Source organism: Oncorhynchus nerka, linkage group LG23, assembly GCF_034236695.1.
Source record: "Oncorhynchus nerka isolate Pitt River linkage group LG23, Oner_Uvic_2.0, whole genome shotgun sequence".
NCBI classification, from domain to species: Eukaryota; Metazoa; Chordata; class Actinopteri; order Salmoniformes; family Salmonidae; genus Oncorhynchus; species Oncorhynchus nerka.
The window spans coordinates 57,162,074-57,181,674 of NC_088418.1; the positions used below are offsets into that span (position 1 = coordinate 57,162,074).

At 45.0% G+C, this 19,601-nt stretch overlaps 1 protein-coding gene across 4 annotated transcripts in view; it reads right to left on the minus strand.

Annotated features, from left to right (window-relative positions):
• The window catches only part of LOC115119208 (membrane-associated guanylate kinase, WW and PDZ domain-containing protein 2-like), a 385,811-nt gene that overhangs the window by 287,911 nt on the left and 78,299 nt on the right, over nucleotides 1-19,601 (minus strand). The window contains exon 1 of one of the 4 annotated variants that reach the window (XM_065008346.1): nucleotides 1,005-1,329. The exons of the other annotated variants lie outside the window; for them this stretch is intronic. The gene's annotated coding sequence lies outside the window, so the exon portion shown is untranslated. Of the gene's footprint in view, nucleotides 1-1,004; nucleotides 1,330-19,601 lie in introns of those variants that run through there. 4 annotated transcript variants of the gene reach the window in all.

The following is a 19,601-nucleotide window of genomic DNA, read 5'->3' on the forward strand; positions in this document are numbered from 1 at the left end:
ACCACTCACTGTGTCTATCTGTCTGCCTGTCTGTCTGTCTGCCTATCTCGTTCTGCCTGTCTGTCTGTCTGATCCCATATCAGACACTCTTGTATCATCACACAATCCCACCTACACCACATACAGTGTTGACATACACCCACTCCACACACACAGCCTGCAACCACAGGAGGTTGGTGGCAGCTTCATTTGGGAGGACAGGCTTGTGGTAATGGCTGGAGTGGAGTATTTCCATGTGTTTGATGACATTCCACTCGCTCCGTTCCAGATGTTATTATGAGCCGTCCTACCCTCAACAGCCTCCTGTGCCTACAATATCCTCTTGAAATATACTACATATTAAGCCAACCATGAGGGCACACGTCCTCAGACCAATGGAATTCCCACTGAAACAGGATGACTGAACAGACTCGTCATTTCCATCAATAATGCTAGGAGGGAACCAGAGAGAAATGTGCCCCTAACCTTCAGCAGACACTAAAAGACAGTGATTTGGCCCAACGCCTGGCAATGCTTAGGTCCTCTATCTCATCTTTCAGACCCCAAGGCAACGACATTCAAGCGTTCTGTCTGTTGGAGAGCATGCGCACTGACAGACAGAAGGCAATCTCAATCTGTCAGCCAGAGAGCGTTTTATAATGAGCGTTGAGAAGTCAGAGGAATTCATGAATAACCTACTTTTGAAGAACAAGTTTATCTGTCGACAACGTTGGAGGAATGTTTCATTTACTGCATTCTCATTTCTCCCTCTCTCTCGCACCGCAACATTGTACAAATGTATAGCCTAAACATGAATTTATAATCAAAGACTATGCCTGAATAGGGTCAGAAATAAAATCCTGTTCTGCCAAGGAAACAAAACAATCCAACCAGCCAATTGACATCAGCATGAGAAAAGAAGCTACGCCATGTTAATCCACACAGTAAAAAACAGACTGATACATACATCATTCAATGCACACACACACACGCACACACGATAACCCCCCCCCACACACACATACCTAAATTCACCGACGACACACAGTAAAATGCACCTCTTGCACGACGGCTCTCACAGTTGAGTATTATTGGCAGCCAGCTGTGTCAGTGTCCGTTCTCCACAGGTACGTATATCTCCACAAAGAGCCCAGCCAGCAGCAGCCTCTTCCAGGCTCACAGTCAGTACAGCAGTGAAGAAACCCCTGTCCTCCAGTCCCACTCACTGTGTCTGTCTGTCTGATCCACACCACCTCTCCTGGTGCTGTTCATTTCATCCACGGATGGGAGAGGAAGGGGAGATGAGGCAGGAGAAAGAACGAGAGAGAGAAAGAGAGAGAGTGTGTGTGTGTGTGTGTGAGTGAGAGAGGAGAGGAGAGAGGGAAGGGGGGGTGCGTCAGTTGAGAGGCAACAAAGGAAGCGGGCTCCGGCGGTGTGGACCTATCACAATGAGATCCCTCTTTCCAATAGTCTGTGGGATTCTAAAGTCCACTGGCTCCCCCTGTCTGTGGCTGTCGGTAGCGCAGGGCAGAATCTTTTTTCCCCCATGCAATCCTGGGTGCTCTGTACTTTGACAGCCCAGTGAATAATAATGTCAGCCTTCTGCCCTCCTCCCAGAGCAGATGCCCCTCACTGTCACCACGTGACCCGCCTGTGACCCTGCGTCATTGCTCGTGACACATGAAGAAGAAAAAAAAGAAGCTGTCTGGCCCACAACATGGGCTAAATGTGATGGTGCCAACAGCTGTCATCTGATTGAATAAAAACCATATGAGCTGTGGCCAGTAATTACTGTGTATTTACACTGTGCTGTTGCATGATGGGACAAACAAGCAGAACACTGGTGTCAGCAATTTCTCTGAACTTTTGGCAGCTCTCTGCCTCATTTGTCCAATCTCCCTCTTTCTAACTCTCTCCCTCACTCTATCCGCCACTTTTTCTCTCTCTCTCTTTCTCACTCTCACACACACACAAACGCACACTCACACACACCAGATAAGGAAAATCTGGCACGTTCCTCAGTAGATAGACATGGAGGGCAGGTGGATTCACTTAACATTAAAACAGCATTCCTTACTATGAGCAGCACACAGATATGATCTTCTTTCAGTGTGATTCCTGATGGAATCTTGAATGGGGACAAGATACCAAGGCTGACCCTTGAGAACTGGAGGACTGTGTAAGGACTCTTAAGGACTGAAGTCTGCATCCTATAAACTTCACCTCTAAATGTTGGGCTGTTGAGTGTGTGACCTTCATATAACCCACTTCCTGGAGGAGGATGGTAAAGTAGGTCCTCAGTTAGGTGCACTACAAAAGCAGGTGTGTGTGTGTGTGTGAGAGAGAGAGAGAGAGAGCGCGTGTGAATCAATGCAGTGTATGAGGAGGTCACTACAGCGTTCAGTCCTCTAGTGATGAGATCAGTGTGGAGTATCTCTCCCCAGTGGGATGAGGCCAGTTCTCATCCCTCTCACTCTGGGCTATCATGACACGCCTGACAAGTGAGGACGATGGGGGGGATGGGCGGAAGAGAGGACAAGGGGAGGACGGGAGATATGGACAGAGAGTGACAGTCAGTGTTGCTGTGTTACAGAGGTAGCAACAGCAGCAGTACTGAAGTAACACAGCAGCAGTAGTACTGAGGTAACAGCAGCAGCAGTAGTACTGAGGTAACAGCAGCATCATTGGTACTGAGGTAACACAACAGCAGCAGTACTAAAGTAACACAGCAGCAATAGTACTGAGGTAACACAGCAGCAGTACTGAAGTAACACAACAGCACTAAAGTAACACAGCAGCAATAGTACTGAGGTAACACAGCAGCAGTACTGAAGTAACACAACAGCACTAAAGTAACACAGCAGCAATAGTACTGAGGTAACAGTAGCAGCAGTACTAAAGTAACACAGCAGCATTAGTACTGAGGTAACAGCAGCAGCATTAGTACTGAGGTAACACAGCAGCATTAGTACTGAGGTAACACAGCAGCAGCATTAGTACTGAGGTAACACAGCAGCAGCATTAGTACTGAGGTAACACAGCAGCAGCATTAGTACTGAGGTAACACAGCAGCAGCATTAGTACTGAGGTAACACAGCAGCCTTAGTACTGAGGTAACACAGCAGCATTAGTACTGAGGTAACACAGCAGCAGCAGTACTGAGGTAACACAGCAGCAGCATTAGTACTGAGGTAACACAGCAGCAGCATTAGTACTGAAGTAACACAACAGCAGCATTAGTAATGAGGTAACACAGCAGCATTAGTACTGAGGTAACAAAGCAGCAGTACTGAAGTAACACAACAGCAGCAGTACTAAAGTAACACAGCAGCAGTAGTACTGAGGTAACAGCAGCAGCATTAGTACTAAAGTAACACTGCAGCAGTAGTACTGAGGTAACACAGCAGCAATAGTACTGAGGTAACACGGCAGCAATAGTACTGAGGTAACACAGCAGCATTAGTACTGAAGTAACACAACAGAATTAGTACTGAGGTAACACAGCAGCATTAGTGCTGAGGTAACAAAGCAGCAGTACTGAAGTAACACAACAGCAGCAGTACTAAAGTAACACAGCAGCAAGCATTAGTACTGAGGTAACACAGCAGCATTAGTACTGAGGTAACACAGCAGCATTAGTACTGAGGTAACACAGCAGCATTAGTACTGAAGTAACACAACAGAATTAGTACTGAGGTAACACAGCAGCATTAGTGCTGAGGTAACAAAGCAGCAGTACTGAAGTAACACAACAGAATTAGTACTGAGGTAACACAGCAGCGCATTAGTACTGAGGTAACAAAGCAGCAGTACTGAAGTAACAACAGCAGCAGTACTAAAGTAACACAGCAGCAGTAGTACTGAGGTAACAGCAGCAGCATTAGTACTGAGGTAACAGCAGCATCATTGGTACTGAAGTAACACAACAGCAGCAGTACTAAAGTAACACAGCAGCAATAGTACTGAGGTAACACGGCAGCAATAGTACTGAGGTAACACAGCAGTACTGAAGTAACAACAGCAGCAGTACAAATGTAACACAGCAGCAATAGTACTGAGGTAACACAGCAGCAGTAGCACTGAGGTAACAAAGCAGCAGTACTGAAGTAACACAACAGCAGCAGTACTAAAGTAACACAGCAGCATTAGTACTGAGGTAACACAGCAGCATTAGTACTGAGGTAACACAGCAGCATTAGTACTGAGGTAACACAGCAGCATTAGTACTGAAGTAACACAACATAATTAGTACTGAGGTAACACAGCAGCATTAGTGCTGAGGTAACAAAGCAGCAGTACTGAAGTAACACAACAGAATTAGTACTGAGGTAACACAGCAGCATTAGTGCTGAGGTAACACAGCAGCATTAGTACTGAGGTAACAAAGCAGCAGTACTGAAGTAACAACAGCAGCAGTACTAAAGTAACACAGCAGCAGTAGTACTGAGGTAACAGCAGCAGCATTAGTACTGAGGTAACAGCAGCATCATTGGTACTGAAGTAACACAACAGCAGCAGTACTAAAGTAACACAGCAGCAATAGTACAGAGGTAACAGGAGCAGCATTAGTACTGAGGTAACACAGCAGCAGTAATGAAGTAACACAACAGCAGCAGTACTAATGTAACACAGCAGCAATAGTACTGAGGTAACAGCAGCAGCAGTACTAAAGTAACACAGCAGCAATAGTACGGAGGTAACACAGCAGCAATAGTACTGAGGTAACACAGCAACACTGAGGTAACACAGCAGCAGTACTGAAGTAACACAGCAGCATTAGTATTGAGGTAACACAGCAGCATTAGTACTGAGGTAACACAGCAGCATTAGTACTGAGGTAACACAGCAGCATTAGTACTGAGGTAACACAGCAGCATTAGTACTGAGGTAACACAGCAGCAGTAGTACTGAGGTAACACAGCAGCATTAGTACTGAGGTAACAGCAACAGCAGTAACAACAGCAGTACTGAAGTAACACAGCAGCAGTAGTACTGAGGTAACAGCAGCAGCATTAGTACTGAGGTAACAGCATCATCATTGGTACTGAGGTAACACAACAGCAGCAGTACTAAAGTAACACAGCAGCAATAGTACTGAGGTAACACAGCAGCAGTACTGAAGTAACACAACAGCACTAAAGTAACACAGCAGCAATAGTACTGAGGTAACAGCAGCAGCAGTACTAAAGTAACACAACAGCAGCAGTACTAAAGTAACACAGCAGCAATAGTACTGAGGTAACACAGCAGCATTAGTACTGAGGTAACACAGCAGCATTAGTACTGAGGTAACACAGCAGCATTAGTACTGAGGTAACACAGCAGCATTAGTACTGAGGTAACACAGCAGCAGTAGTACTGAGGTAACACAGCAGCATTAGTACTGAGGTAACAGCAACAGCAGTAGTACTGAGGTAACAGCAGCAGCAGTAGTACTGAGGTAACAGCAGCAGCATTAGTACTGAGGTAACAGCAGCAGCATTAGTACTGAGGTAACACAGCAGCAGCATTAGTACTGAGGTAACACAGCAGCAGCATTAGTACTGAGGTAACACAGCAGCAGCATTAGTACTGAGGTAACACAGCAGCATTAGTAATGAGGTAACACAGCAGCATTAGTAATGAGGTAACAAAGCAGCAGTACTGAAGTAACACAACAGCAGCAGTACTAAAGTAACACAGCAGCAATAGTACTGAGGTAACACGGCAGCAATAGTACTGAGGTAACACAGCAGTACTGAAGTAACAACAGCAGCAGTACTAATGTAACACAGCAGCAATAGTACTGAGGTAACACAGCAGCAGTACTGAAGTAACACAGCAGCATTAGTATTGAGGTAACACAGCAGCATTAGTACTGAGGTAACACAGCAGCATTAGTACTGAGGTAACACAGCAGCATTAGTACTGAGGTAACACAGCCGCATTAGTACTGAGGTAACACAGCAGCATTAGTACTGAGGTAACACAGCAGCAGTACTAATGTAACACAGCAGCAATAGTACTGAGGTAACACAGCAGCAGTACTGAAGTAACACAACAGCAGCAGTACTGAGGTAACACAGCAGCATTAGTACTGAGGTAACAGCAGCAGCAGTAGTACTGAGGTAACAGCAGCAGCAGTAGTACTGAGGTAACAGCAGCAGCAGTAGTACTGAGGTAACAGCAGCATCATTGGTACTGAGGTAACACAACAGCAGCAGTACTAAAGTAACACAGCAGCAATAGTACTGAGGTAACACAGCAGCAGTACTGAAGTAACACAACAGCACTAAAGTAACACAGCAGCAATAGTACTGAGGTAACAGCAGCAGCAGTACTAAAGTAACACAACAGCAGCAGTACTAAAGTAACACAGCAGCAATAGTACTGAGGTAACACAGCAGCATTAGTACTGAGGTAACACAGCAGCATTAGTACTGAGGTAACACAGCAGCATTAGTACTGAGGTAACACAGCAGCATTAGTACTGAGGTAACACAGCAGCAGTAGTACTGAGGTAACACAGCAGCATTAGTACTGAGGTAACAGCAGCAGCAGTAGTACTGAGGTAACAGCAGCAGCAGTAGTACTGAGGTAACAGCATCATCATTGGTACTGAGGTAACACAACAGCAGCAGTACTAAAGTAACACAGCAGCAATAGTACTGAGGTAACACAGCAGCAGTACTGAAGTAACACAACAGCACTAAAGTAACACAGCAGCAATAGTACTGAGGTAACAGCAGCAGCAGTACTAAAGTAACACAACAGCAGCAGTACTAATGTAACACAGCAGCAATAGTACTGAGGTAACACAGCAGCATTAGTACTGAGGTAACACAGCAGCATTAGTACTGAGGTAACACAGCAGCATTAGTACTGAGGTAACACAGCAGCATTAGTACTGAGGTAACACAGCAGCAGTAGTACTGAGGTAACACAGCAGCATTAGTACTGAGGTAACAGCAACAGCAGTAGTACTGAGGTAACAGCAGCAGCAGTAGTACTGAGGTAACAGCAGCAGCATTAGTACTGAGGTAACAGCAGCAGCATTAGTACTGAGGTAACACAGCAGCAGCATTAGTACTGAGGTAACACAGCAGCAGCATTAGTACTGAGGTAACACAGCAGCATTAGTACTGAGGTAACACAGCAGCATTAGTAATGAGGTAACACAGCAGCATTAGTAATGAGGTAACAAAGCAGCAGTACTGAAGTAACACAACAGCAGCAGTACTAAAGTAACACAGCAGCAATAGTACTGAGGTAACACGGCAGCAATAGTACTGAGGTAACACAGCAGTACTGAAGTAACAACAGCAGCAGTACTAATGTAACACAGCAGCAATAGTACTGAGGTAACACAGCAGCACTGAGGTAACACAGCAGCAGTACTGAAGTAACACAGCAGCATTAGTATTGAGGTAACACAGCAGCATTAGTACTGAGGTAACACAGCAGCATTAGTACTGAGGTAACACAGCCGCATTAGTACTGAGGTAACACAGCAGCATTAGTACTGAGGTAACACAGCAGCATTAGTACTGAGGTAACAGCAACAGCAGTAGTACTGAGGTAACAGCAGCAGCAGTAGTACTGAGGTAACAGCAGCAGCAGTAGTACTGAGGTAACAACAGCAGCAGTAGTACTGAGGTAACAGCAGCATCATTGGTAGTGAGGTAACACAACAGCAGCAGTACTAAAGTAACACAGCAGCAATAGTACTGAGGTAACACAGCAGCAGTACTGAAGTAACACAACAGCACTAAAGTAACACAGCAGCAATAGTACTGAGGTAACAGCAGCAGCAGTACTAAAGTAACACAACAGCAGCAGTACTAAAGTAACACAGCAGCAATAGTACTGAGGTAACACAGCATCATTAGTACTGAGGTAACACAGCAGCATTAGTACTGAGGTAACACAGCAGCATTAGTACTGAGGTAACACAGCAGCATTAGTACTGAGGTAACACAGCAGCAGTAGTACTGAGGTAACACAGCAGCATTAGTACTGAGGTAACAGCAACAGCAGTAGTACTGAGGTAACAGCAGCAGCAGTAGTACTGAGGTAACAGCAGCAGCAGTAGTACTGAGGTAACAGCAGCAGCATTAGTACTGAGGTAACAGCAGCAGCATTAGTACTGAGGTAACAGCAGCAGCATTAGTACTGAGGTAACACAGCAGCAGCATTAGTACTGAGGTAACACAGCAGCAGCATTAGTACTGAGGTAACACAGCAGCATTAGTACTGAGGTAACACAGCAGCATTAGTACTGAGGTAACACAGCAGCATTAGTAATGAGGTAACACAGCAGCATTAGTAATGAGGTAACAAAGCAGCAGTACTGAAGTAACACAACAGCAGCAGTACTAAAGTAACACAGCAGCAATAGTACTGAGGTAACACGGCAGCAATAGTACTGAGGTAACACAGCAGTACTGAAGTAACAACAGCAGCAGTACTAATGTATCACAGCAGCAATAGTACTGAGGTAACACAGCAGCACTGAGGTAACACAGCAGCAGTACTGAAGTAACACAGCAGCATTAGTATTGAGGTAACACAGCAGCATTAGTACTGAGGTAACACAGCAGCATTAGTACTGAGGTAACACAGCAGCATTAGTACTGAGGTAACACAGCCGCATTAGTACTGAGGTAACACAGCAGCATTAGTACTGAGGTAACACAGCAGCAGTAGTACTGAGGTAACACAGCAGCATTAGTACTGAGGTAACAGCAACAGCAGTAGTACTGAGGTAACAGCAGCAGCAGTAGTACTGAGGTAACAGCAGCAGCAGTAGTACTGAGGTAACAGCAGCATCATTGGTACTGAGGTAACACAACAGCAGCAGTACTAAAGTAACACAGCAGCAATAGTACTGAGGTAACACAGCAGCAGTACTGAAGTAACACAACAGCACTAAAGTAACACAGCAGCAATAGTACTGAGGTAACACAGCAGCAGTACTGAAGTAACACAACAGCACTAAAGTAACACAGCAGCAATAGTACTGAGGTAACACAGCAGCATTAGTACTGAGGTAACACAGCAGCATTAGTACTGAGGTAACACAGCAGCATTAGTACTGAGGTAACACAGCAGCATTAGTACTGAGGTAACACAGCAGCATTAGTACTGAAGTAACACAACAGAATTAGTACTGAGGTAACACAGCAGCATTAGTGCTGAGGTAACAAAGCAGCAGTACTGAAGTAACACAACAGAATTAGTACTGAGGTAACACAGCAACATTAGTGCTGAGGTAACACAGCAGCATTAGTACTGAGGTAACAAAGCAGCAGTACTGAAGTAACAACAGCAGCAGTACTAAAGTAACACAGCAGCAATAGTACTGAGGTAACACAGCAGCAGTACTGAAGTAACACAACAGCACTAAAGTAACACAGCAGCAATAGTACTGAGGTAACAGGAGCAGCAGTACTAAAGTAACACAACAGCAGCAGTACTAAAGTAACACAGCAGCAATAGTACTGAGGTAACACAGCAGCATTAGTACTGAGGTAACACAGCAGCATTAGTACTGAGGTAACACAGCAGCATTAGTACTGAGGTAACACAGCAGCATTAGTACTGAGGTAACACAGCAGCAGTAGTACTGAGGTAACACAGCAGCATTAGTACTGAGGTAACAGCAACAGCAGTAGTACTGAGGTAACAGCAGCAGCAGTAGTACTGAGGTAACAGCAGCAGCAGTAGTACTGAGGTAACAGCAGCAGCATTAGTACTGAGGTAACAGCAGCAGCATTAGTACTGAGGTAACAGCAGCAGCATTAGTACTGAGGTAACACAGCAGCAGCATTAGTACTGAGGTAACACAGCAGCAGCATTAGTACTGAGGTAACACAGCAGCATTAGTACTGAGGTAACACAGCAGCATTAGTACTGAGGTAACACAGCAGCATTAGTAATGAGGTAACACAGCAGCATTAGTAATGAGGTAACAAAGCAGCAGTACTGAAGTAACACAACAGCAGCAGTACTAAAGTAACACAGCAGCAATAGTACTGAGGTAACACAGCAGTACTGAAGTAACAACAGCAGCAGTACTAATGTATCACAGCAGCAATAGTACTGAGGTAACACAGCAGCACTGAGGTAACACAGCAGCAGTACTGAAGTAACACAGCAGCATTAGTATTGAGGTAACACAGCAGCATTAGTACTGAGGTAACACAGCAGCATTAGTACTGAGGTAACACAGCCGCATTAGTACTGAGGTAACACAGCAGCATTAGTACTGAGGTAACACAGCAGCAGTAGTACTGAGGTAACACAGCAGCAGTAGTACTGAGGTAACACAGCAGCATTAGTACTGAGGTAACAGCAACAGCAGTAGTACTGAGGTAACAGCAGCAGCAGTAGTACTGAGGTAACAGCAGCAGCAGTAGTACTGAGGTAACAGCAGCATCATTGGTACTGAGGTAACACAACAGCAGCAGTACTAAAGTAACACAGCAGCATTAGTACTGAGGTAACACAGCAGCATTAGTACTGAGGTAACACAGCAGCATTAGTACTGAGGTAACACAGCAGCATTAGTACTGAAGTAACACAACAGAATTAGTACTGAGGTAACACAGCAGCATTAGTGCTGAGGTAACAAAGCAGCAGTACTGAAGTAACACAACAGAATTAGTACTGAGGTAACACAGCAACATTAGTGCTGAGGTAACACAGCAGCATTAGTACTGAGGTAACAAAGCAGCAGTACTGAAGTAACAACAGCAGCAGTACTAAAGTAACACAGCAGCAATAGTACTGAGGTAACACAGCAGCAGTACTGAAGTAACACAACAGCACTAAAGTAACACAGCAGCAATAGTACTGAGGTAACACAGCAGCAGTAGTACTGAGGTAACACAGCAGCATTAGTACTGAGGTAACACAGCAGCAGTACTGAAGTAACAACAGCAGCAGTACTAAAGTAACACAGCAGCAATAGTACTGAGGTAACAGCAGCAGCAGTACTAAAGTAACACAACAGCAGCAGTACTAAAGTAACACAGCAGCAATAGTACTGAGGTAACACAGCATCATTAGTACTGAGGTAACACAGCAGCATTAGTACTGAGGTAACACAGCAGCATTAGTACTGAGGTAACACAGCAGCATTAGTACTGAGGTAACACAGCAGCAGTAGTACTGAGGTAACACAGCAGCATTAGTACTGAGGTAACAGCAACAGCAGTAGTACTGAGGTAACAGCAGCAGCAGTAGTACTGAGGTAACAGCAGCAGCAGTAGTACTGAGGTAACAGCAGCAGCATTAGTACTGAGGTAACAGCAGCAGCATTAGTACTGAGGTAACAGCAGCAGCATTAGTACTGAGGTAACAGCAGCAGCATTAGTACTGAGGTAACACAGCAGCAGCATTAGTACTGAGGTAACACAGCAGCATTAGTACTGAGGTAACACAGCAGCATTAGTACTGAGGTAACACAGCAGCATTAGTAATGAGGTAACACAGCAGCATTAGTAATGAGGTAACAAAGCAGCAGTACTGAAGTAACACAACAGCAGCAGTACTAAAGTAACACAGCAGCAATAGTACTGAGGTAACACGGCAGCAATAGTACTGAGGTAACACAGCAGTACTGAAGTAACAACAGCAGCAGTACTAATGTAACACAGCAGCAATAGTACTGAGGTAACACAGCAGCACTGAGGTAACACAGCAGCAGTACTGAAGTAACACAGCAGCATTAGTATTGAGGTAACACAGCAGCATTAGTACTGAGGTAACACAGCAGCATTAGTACTGAGGTAACACAGCAGCATTAGTACTGAGGTAACACAGCAGCATTAGTACTGAGGTAACACAGCAGCATTAGTACTGAGGTAACACAGCAGCAGTAGTACTGAGGTAACACAGCAGCATTAGTACTGAGGTAACAGCAGCAGCAGTAGTACTGAGGTAACAGCAGCAGCAGTAGTACTGAGGTAACAGCAGCAGCAGTAGTACTGAGGTAACAGCAGCATCATTGGTACTGAGGTAACACAACAGCAGCAGTACTAAAGTAACACAGCAGCAATAGTACTGAGGTAACACAGCAGCAGTACTGAAGTAACACAACAGCACTAAAGTAACACAGCAGCAATAGTACTGAGGTAACAGCAGCAGCAGTACTAAAGTAACAACAGCAGCAGTACTAAAGTAACACAGCAGCAATAGTACTGAGGTAACACAGCAGCATTAGTACTGAGGTAACACAGCAGCATTAGTACTGAGGTAACACAGCAGCATTAGTACTGAGGTAACACAGCAGCATTAGTACTGAAGTAACACAACAGAATTAGTACTGAGGTAACACAGCAGCATTAGTGCTGAGGTAACAAAGCAGCAGTACTGAAGTAACACAACAGAATTAGTACTGAGGTAACACAGCAGCATTAGTGCTGAGGTAACACAGCAGCATTAGTACTGAGGTAACAAAGCAGCAGTACTGAAGTAACAACAGCAGCAGTATTAGTACTGAGGTAACAGCAGCATCATTGGTACTGAAGTAACACAACAGCAGCAGTACTAAAGTAACACAGCAGCAATAGTACAGAGGTAACAGGAGCAGCATTAGTACTGAGGTAACACAGCAGCAGTAATGAAGTAACACAACAGCAGCAGTACTAATGTAACACAGCAGCAATAGTACTGAGGTAACAGCAGCAGCAGTACTAAAGTAACACAGCAGCAATAGTACGGAGGTAACACAGCAGCAATAGTACTGAGGTAACACAGCAGCACTGAGGTAACACAGCAGCAGTACTGAAGTAACACAGCAGCATTAGTATTGAGGTAACACAGCAGCATTAGTACTGAGGTAACACAGCAGCATTAGTACTGAGGTAACACAGCAGCATTAGTACTGAGGTAACACAGCAGCAGTAGTACTGAGGTAACACAGCAGCATTAGTACTGAGGTAACAGCAACAGCAGTAGTACTGAGGTAACAGCAGCAGCAGTAGTACTGAGGTAACAGTAGCAGCAGTAGTACTGAGGTAACAGCAGCATCATTGGTACTGAGGTAACACCACAGCAGCAGTACTAAAGTAACACAACAGCAATAGTACTGAGGTAACACAGCAGCAGTACTGAAGTAACACAACAGCACTAAAGTAACACAGCAGCAATAGTACTGAGGTAACACAGCAGCAGTACTGAAGTAACACAACAGCACTAAAGTAACACAGCAGCAATAGTACTGAGGTAACAGCAGCAGCAGTACTAAAGTAACACAACAGCAGCAGTACTAAAGTAACACAGCAGCAATAGTACAGAGGTAACAGGAGCAGCATTAGTACTGAGGTAACACAGCAGCAGTAATGAAGTAACACAACAGCAGCAATACTAATGTAACACAGCAGCAATAGTACTGAGGTAACAGCAGCAGCAGTACTAAAGTAACACAGCAGCAATAGTACGGAGGTAACACAGCAGCAATAGTACTGAGGTAACACAGCAGCACTGAGGTAACACAGCAGCAGTACTGAAGTAACACAGCAGCATTAGTATTGAGGTAACACAGCAGCATTAGTACTGAGGTAACACAGCAGCATTAGTACTGAGGTAACACAGCAGCATTAGTACTGAGGTAACACAGCCGCATTAGTACTGAGGTAACACAGCAGCATTAGTACTGAGGTAACACAGCAGCAGTAGTACTGAGGTAACACAGCAGCATTAGTACTGAGGTAACAGCAACAGCAGTAGTACTGAGGTAACAGCAGCAGCAGTGGTACTGAGGTAACAGCAGCAGCAGTAGTACTGAGGTAACAGCAGCATCATTGGTACTGAGGTAACACAACAGCAGCAGTACTAAAGTAACACAGCAGCAATAGTACAGAGGTAACAGGAGCAGCATTAGTACTGAGGTAACACAGCAGCAGTACTGAAGTAACACAACAGCACTAAAGTAACACAGCAGCAATAGTACTGAGGTAACAGCAGCAGCAGTACTAAAGTAACACAACAGCAGCAGTACTAAAGTAACACAGCAGCAATAGTACTGAGGTAACACAGCAGCATTAGTACTGAGGTAACACAGCAGCATTAGTACTGAGGTAACACAGCAGCATTAGTACTGAGGTAACACAGCAGCAGTAGTACTGAGGTAACACAGCAGCATTAGTACTGAGGTAACAGCAACAGCAGTAGTACTGAGGTAACAGCAGCAGCAGTAGTACTGAGGTAACAGCAGCAGCAGTAGTACTGAGGTAACAGCAGCAGCATTAGTACTGAGGTAACACAGCAGCAGCATTAGTACTGAGGTAACACAGCAGCAGCATTAGTACTGAGGTAACACAGCAGCATTAGTACTGAGGTAACACATCAGCATTAGTACTGAGGTAACACAGCAGCATTAGTAATGAGGTAACACAGCAGCATTAGTAATGAGGTAACAAAGCAGCAGTACTGAAGTAACACAACAGCAGCAGTACTAAAGTAACACAGCAGCAATAGTACTGAGGTAACACGGCAGCATTAGTACTGAGGTAACACAGCAGCATTAGTACTGAAGTAACACAACAGAATTAGTACTGAGGTAACACAGCAGCATTAGTGCTGAGGTAACAAAGCAGCAGTACTGAAGTAACACAACAGAATTAGTACTGAGGTAACACAGCAGCATTAGTGCTGAGGTAACACAGCAGCATTAGTACTGAGGTAACAAAGCAGCAGTACTGAAGTAACAACAGCAGCAGTACTAAAGTAACACAGCAGCAGTAGTACTGAGGTAACAGCAGCAGCATTAGTACTGAGGTAACAGCAGCATCATTGGTACTGAAGTAACACAACAGCAGCAGTACTAAAGTAACACAGCAGCAATAGTACAGAGGTAACAGGAGCAGCATTAGTACTGAGGTAACACAGCAGCAGTAATGAAGTAACACAACAGCAGCAGTACTAATGTAACACAGCAGCAATAGTACTGAGGTAACAGCAGCAGCAGTACTAAAGTAACACAGCAGCAATAGTACGGAGGTAACACAGCAGCAATAGTACTGAGGTAACACAGCAGCACTGAGGTAACACAGCAGCAGTACTGAAGTAACACAGCAGCATTAGTATTGAGGTAACACAGCAGCATTAGTACTGAGGTAACACAGCAGCATTAGTACTGAGGTAACATCAACAGCAGTAGTACTGAGGTAACAGCAGCAGCAGTAGTACTGAGGTAACAGCAGCAGCATTAGTACTGAGGTAACAGCAGCATCATTAGTACTGAGGTAACACAGCAGCAGTAGTACTGAGGTAACAGCAGCAGCAGTAGTACTGAGGTAACAGCAGCAGCAGTAGTACTGAGGTAACAGCAGCAGCATTAGTACTGAGGTAACACAGCAGCAATAGTACTGAGGTAACACAGCAGCAGTACTGAAAAAACACAACAGTACTAAAGTAACACAACAGCAGCAGTACTAAAGTAACACAGCAGCATTAGTACTGAGGTAACACAGCATCATTAGTACTGAGGTAACACAGCAGCATTGGTACTGAGGTAACACAGCAGCATTAGTACAGAAGTAACACAACAGAATTAGTACTGAGGTAACATAGCAGCATTAGTGCTGAGGTAACAAAGCAGCAGTACTGAAGTAACACAACAGAATTAGTACTGAGGTAACACGGCAGCATTAGTGCTGAGGTAACAAAGCAGCAGTACTGAAGTAACAACAGCAGCTGTACTAAAGTAACACAGCAGCAGTAGTACTGACGTAACAGCAGCAGCATTAGTACTGAGGTAACAGCAGCAGCATTAGTACTGAGGTAACAGCAGCATCATTGGTACTGAAGTAACACAACAGCAGCAGTACTAAAGTAACACAGCAGCAATAGTACTGAGGTAACACAGCAGCAATAGTACTGAGGTAACAGCAGCAGCAGTACTAAAGTAACACAGCAGCAATAGTACGGAGGTAACACAGCAGCAATAGTACTGAGGTAACACAGCAGCACTGAGGTAACACAGCAGCAGTACTGAAGTAACACAACAGCAGCAGTACTAATGTAACACAGCAGCAATAGTACTGAGGTAACACAGCAGCAATAGTACTGAGGTAACACAGCAGCAGTAGAACTGAGGTAACACAGCAGCATTAGTACTGAGGTGACAGCAGCAGCAGTAGTACTGAGATAACAGCAGCAGCATTAGTACTGAGGTAACAGCAGCAGCATTAGTACTGAGGTAACAGCAGCAGCATTAGTACTGAGGTAACAGCAGCAGCATTAGTACTGATGTAACAGCAGCAGCATTAGTACTGAGGTAACACAGCAGCATTAGTACTGAGGTAACAGCAGCAGCATTAGTATTGAGGTAACAACAGCAGCAGTATTAAAGTAACACAGCAGCAATTGTACTGAGGTAACACAGCAGCAGTAGTACTGAGGTAACACAGCAGCAGCAGTACTGGAGTAACACAACAGCAGCAGTACTAAAGTAACACAGCGGCAATTGTACTGAGGTAACACAGCAGCAGAGGTACTGAGGTAACAGCAGCAGCAGAGGTACTGAGGTAACACAGCATTATTGGTACTGAGGTAACACAGCAGCAGTGGAACTGAGGTAACACAGCAGCAGCAGTACTGAGGTAACACAGCAGCAGCGGTACTGAGGTAACAGCAGCAGCGGAACTGAGGTAACACAGCAGCAGCAGTATTGAGGTAACACAGCAGCAGTGGTATTGAGGGAACAGCAGCAGCAGTACTAAAGTAACACAGCAGCAATAGTACGGAGGTAACACAGCAGCAATAGTACTGAGGTAACACAGCAGCAGTAGCACTGAGGTAACACAGCAGCAGTACTGAAGTAACACAACAGCAGCAGTACTGAAGTAACACAATAGCAGCAGTACTAATGTAACACAGCAGCAATAGTACTAAGGTAACACAGCAGCAGTAGCACTGAGGTAACACAGCAGCAGTAGTACTGAGGTAACAGCAGCAGCAGTAGTACTGAGGTAACAGCAGCAGCAGTAGTACTGAGGTAACAGCAGCAGCAGTAGTACTGAGGTAACAGCAGCAGCAGTAGTACTGTGGTAACAGCAGCAGCAGTAGTACTGAGGTAACACAGCAGCAGCAGTAGTACTGAGGTAACACAGCAGCAGCAGTAGGACTGAGGTAACACAGCAGTAGTACTGAAGGAACAGCAGCAGCAGTAGCACTGAGGTAACACAGCAGCAGTAGTACTGAGGTAACAGCAGCAGCAGTAGTACTGAGGTAACAGCAGCAGCAGTAGTACTGAGGTAACAGCAGCAGCAATAGTACTGTGGTAACAGCAGCAGCAGTAGTACTGAGGTAACACAGCAGCAGCAGTAGTACTGAGGTAACACAGCACAGCAGTAGTACTGAGGTAACACAGCAGCAGTACTGAAGGAACAGCAGCAGCAGTAGTACTGAGGTAACAGAGCAGTAGTACTGAGGTAACAGCAGCAGCAGTAGTACTGAGGTAACACAGCAGTAGCACTGAGGTAACAGCAGCAGCAGTAGTACTGAGATAACACAGCAGCATAGCACTGAGGTAACAGCAGCAGCAGTAGTACTGAGGTAACACAGCAGTAGTACTGAGGTAAAAGCAGCAGCAGTAACACAGTACTGAGGTAACACAGCAGTAGTACTGAGGTAACACAGCAGTAGTACTGAGGTAACACAGCAGTAGTACTGAGGTAACAGCAGCAGCATTAGTACTGCGGTAACAGCAGCAGCAGTAGTACTGAGGTAACACAGCAGCAGTAGTACTGAGGTAACAGCAGCAGTAGTAGTACTGAGGTAACACAGCAGTAGTACTGAGGTAACAACAGCAGCAGTAGTACTGAGGTAACACAGCAGCAGCAGTACTGAGGTAACAGCAGCAGTTGTACTGAGGTAACACAGCAGTAGTACTGAGGTAACACAGCAGCAGTAGTACTGAGGTAACAGCAGCGGCAGTAGTACTGAGGTAACACAGCAGTAGTACTGAGGTAACAGCAGCAGCAGTAGTACTGAGGTAACACAGCAGTAGTACTGAGGTAACAGCAGCAGCAGTAGTACTGAGGTAACAGCAGCAGCATTAGTACTGAGGTAACACAACAGCAGCAGTACTAAAGTAACACAACAGCAGCAGTACTAAAGTAACACAGCAGCAATAGTACTGAGGTAACACGGCAGCACTGAGGTAACACAGCAGCAGTACTGAAGTAACAACAGCAGCATTAGTACTGAGGTAACACAACAGCAGCAGTACTGAAGTAACACAACAGCAGCAGTACTAAAGTAACACAGCAGCAATAGTACTGAGGTAACACGGCAGCACTGAGGTAACACAGCAGCAGTACTGAAGTAACAACAGCAGCAGTAGCACTGAGGTAACAAAGCAGCAGTACTGAAGTAACACAACAGCAGCAGTACTAAAGTAACACAGCAGCATTAGTACTGAGGTAACACAGCATCATTAGTACTGAGGTAACACAGCAGCATTGGTACTGAGGTAACACAGCAGCATTAGTACAGAAGTAACACAACAGAATTAGTACTGAGGTAACATAGCAGCATTAGTGCTGAGGTAACAAAGCAGCAGTACTGAAGTAACACAACAGAATTAGTACTGAGGTAACACGGCAGCATTAGTGCTGAGGTAACAAAGCAGCAGTACTGAAGTAACAACAGCAGCTGTACTAAAGTAACACAGCAGCAGTAGTACTGACGTAACAGCAGCAGCATTAGTACTGAGGTAACAGCAGCAGCATTAGTACTGAGGTAACAGCAGCATCATTGGTACTGAAGTAACACAACAGCAGCAGTACTAAAGTAACACAGCAGCAATAGTACTGAGGTAACAGCAGCAGCAGTACTAAAGTAACACAGCAGCAATAGTACGGAGGTAACACAGCAGCAATAGTACTGAGGTAACACAGCAGCACTGAGGTAACACAGCAGCAGTACTGAAGTAACACAACAGCAGCAGTACTAATGTAACACAGCAGCAATAGTACTGAGGTAACACAGCAGCAATAGTACTGAGGTAACACAGCAGCACTGAGGTAACACAGCAGCAGTACTGAAGTAACACAACAGCAGCAGTACTAATGTAACACAGCAGCAATAGTACTGAGGTAACACAGCAGCAATAGTACTGAGGTAACACAGCAGCAGTAGAACTGAGGTAACACAGCAGCATTAGTACTGCGGTGACAGCAGCAGCAGTAGTACTGAGATAACAGCAGCAGCATTAGTACTGAGGTAACAGCAGCAGCATTAGTACTGAGGTAACAGCAGCAGCATTAGTACTGAGGTAACAGCAGCAGCATTAGTACTGATGTAACAGCAGCAGCATTAGTACTGAGGTAACACAGCAGCATTAGTACTGAGGTAACAGCAGCAGCATTAGTATTGAGGTAACAACAGCAGCAGTATTAAAGTAACACAGCAGCAATTGTACTGAGGTAACACAGCAGCAGTAGTACTGAGGTAACACAGCAGCAGCAGTACTGGAGTAACACAACAGCAGCAGTACTAAAGTAACACAGCGGCAATTGTACTGAGGTAACACAGCAGCAGAGGTACTGAGGTAACAGCAGCAGCAGAGGTACTGAGGTAACACAGCATTATTGGTACTGAGGTAACACAGCAGCAGTGGAACTGAGGTA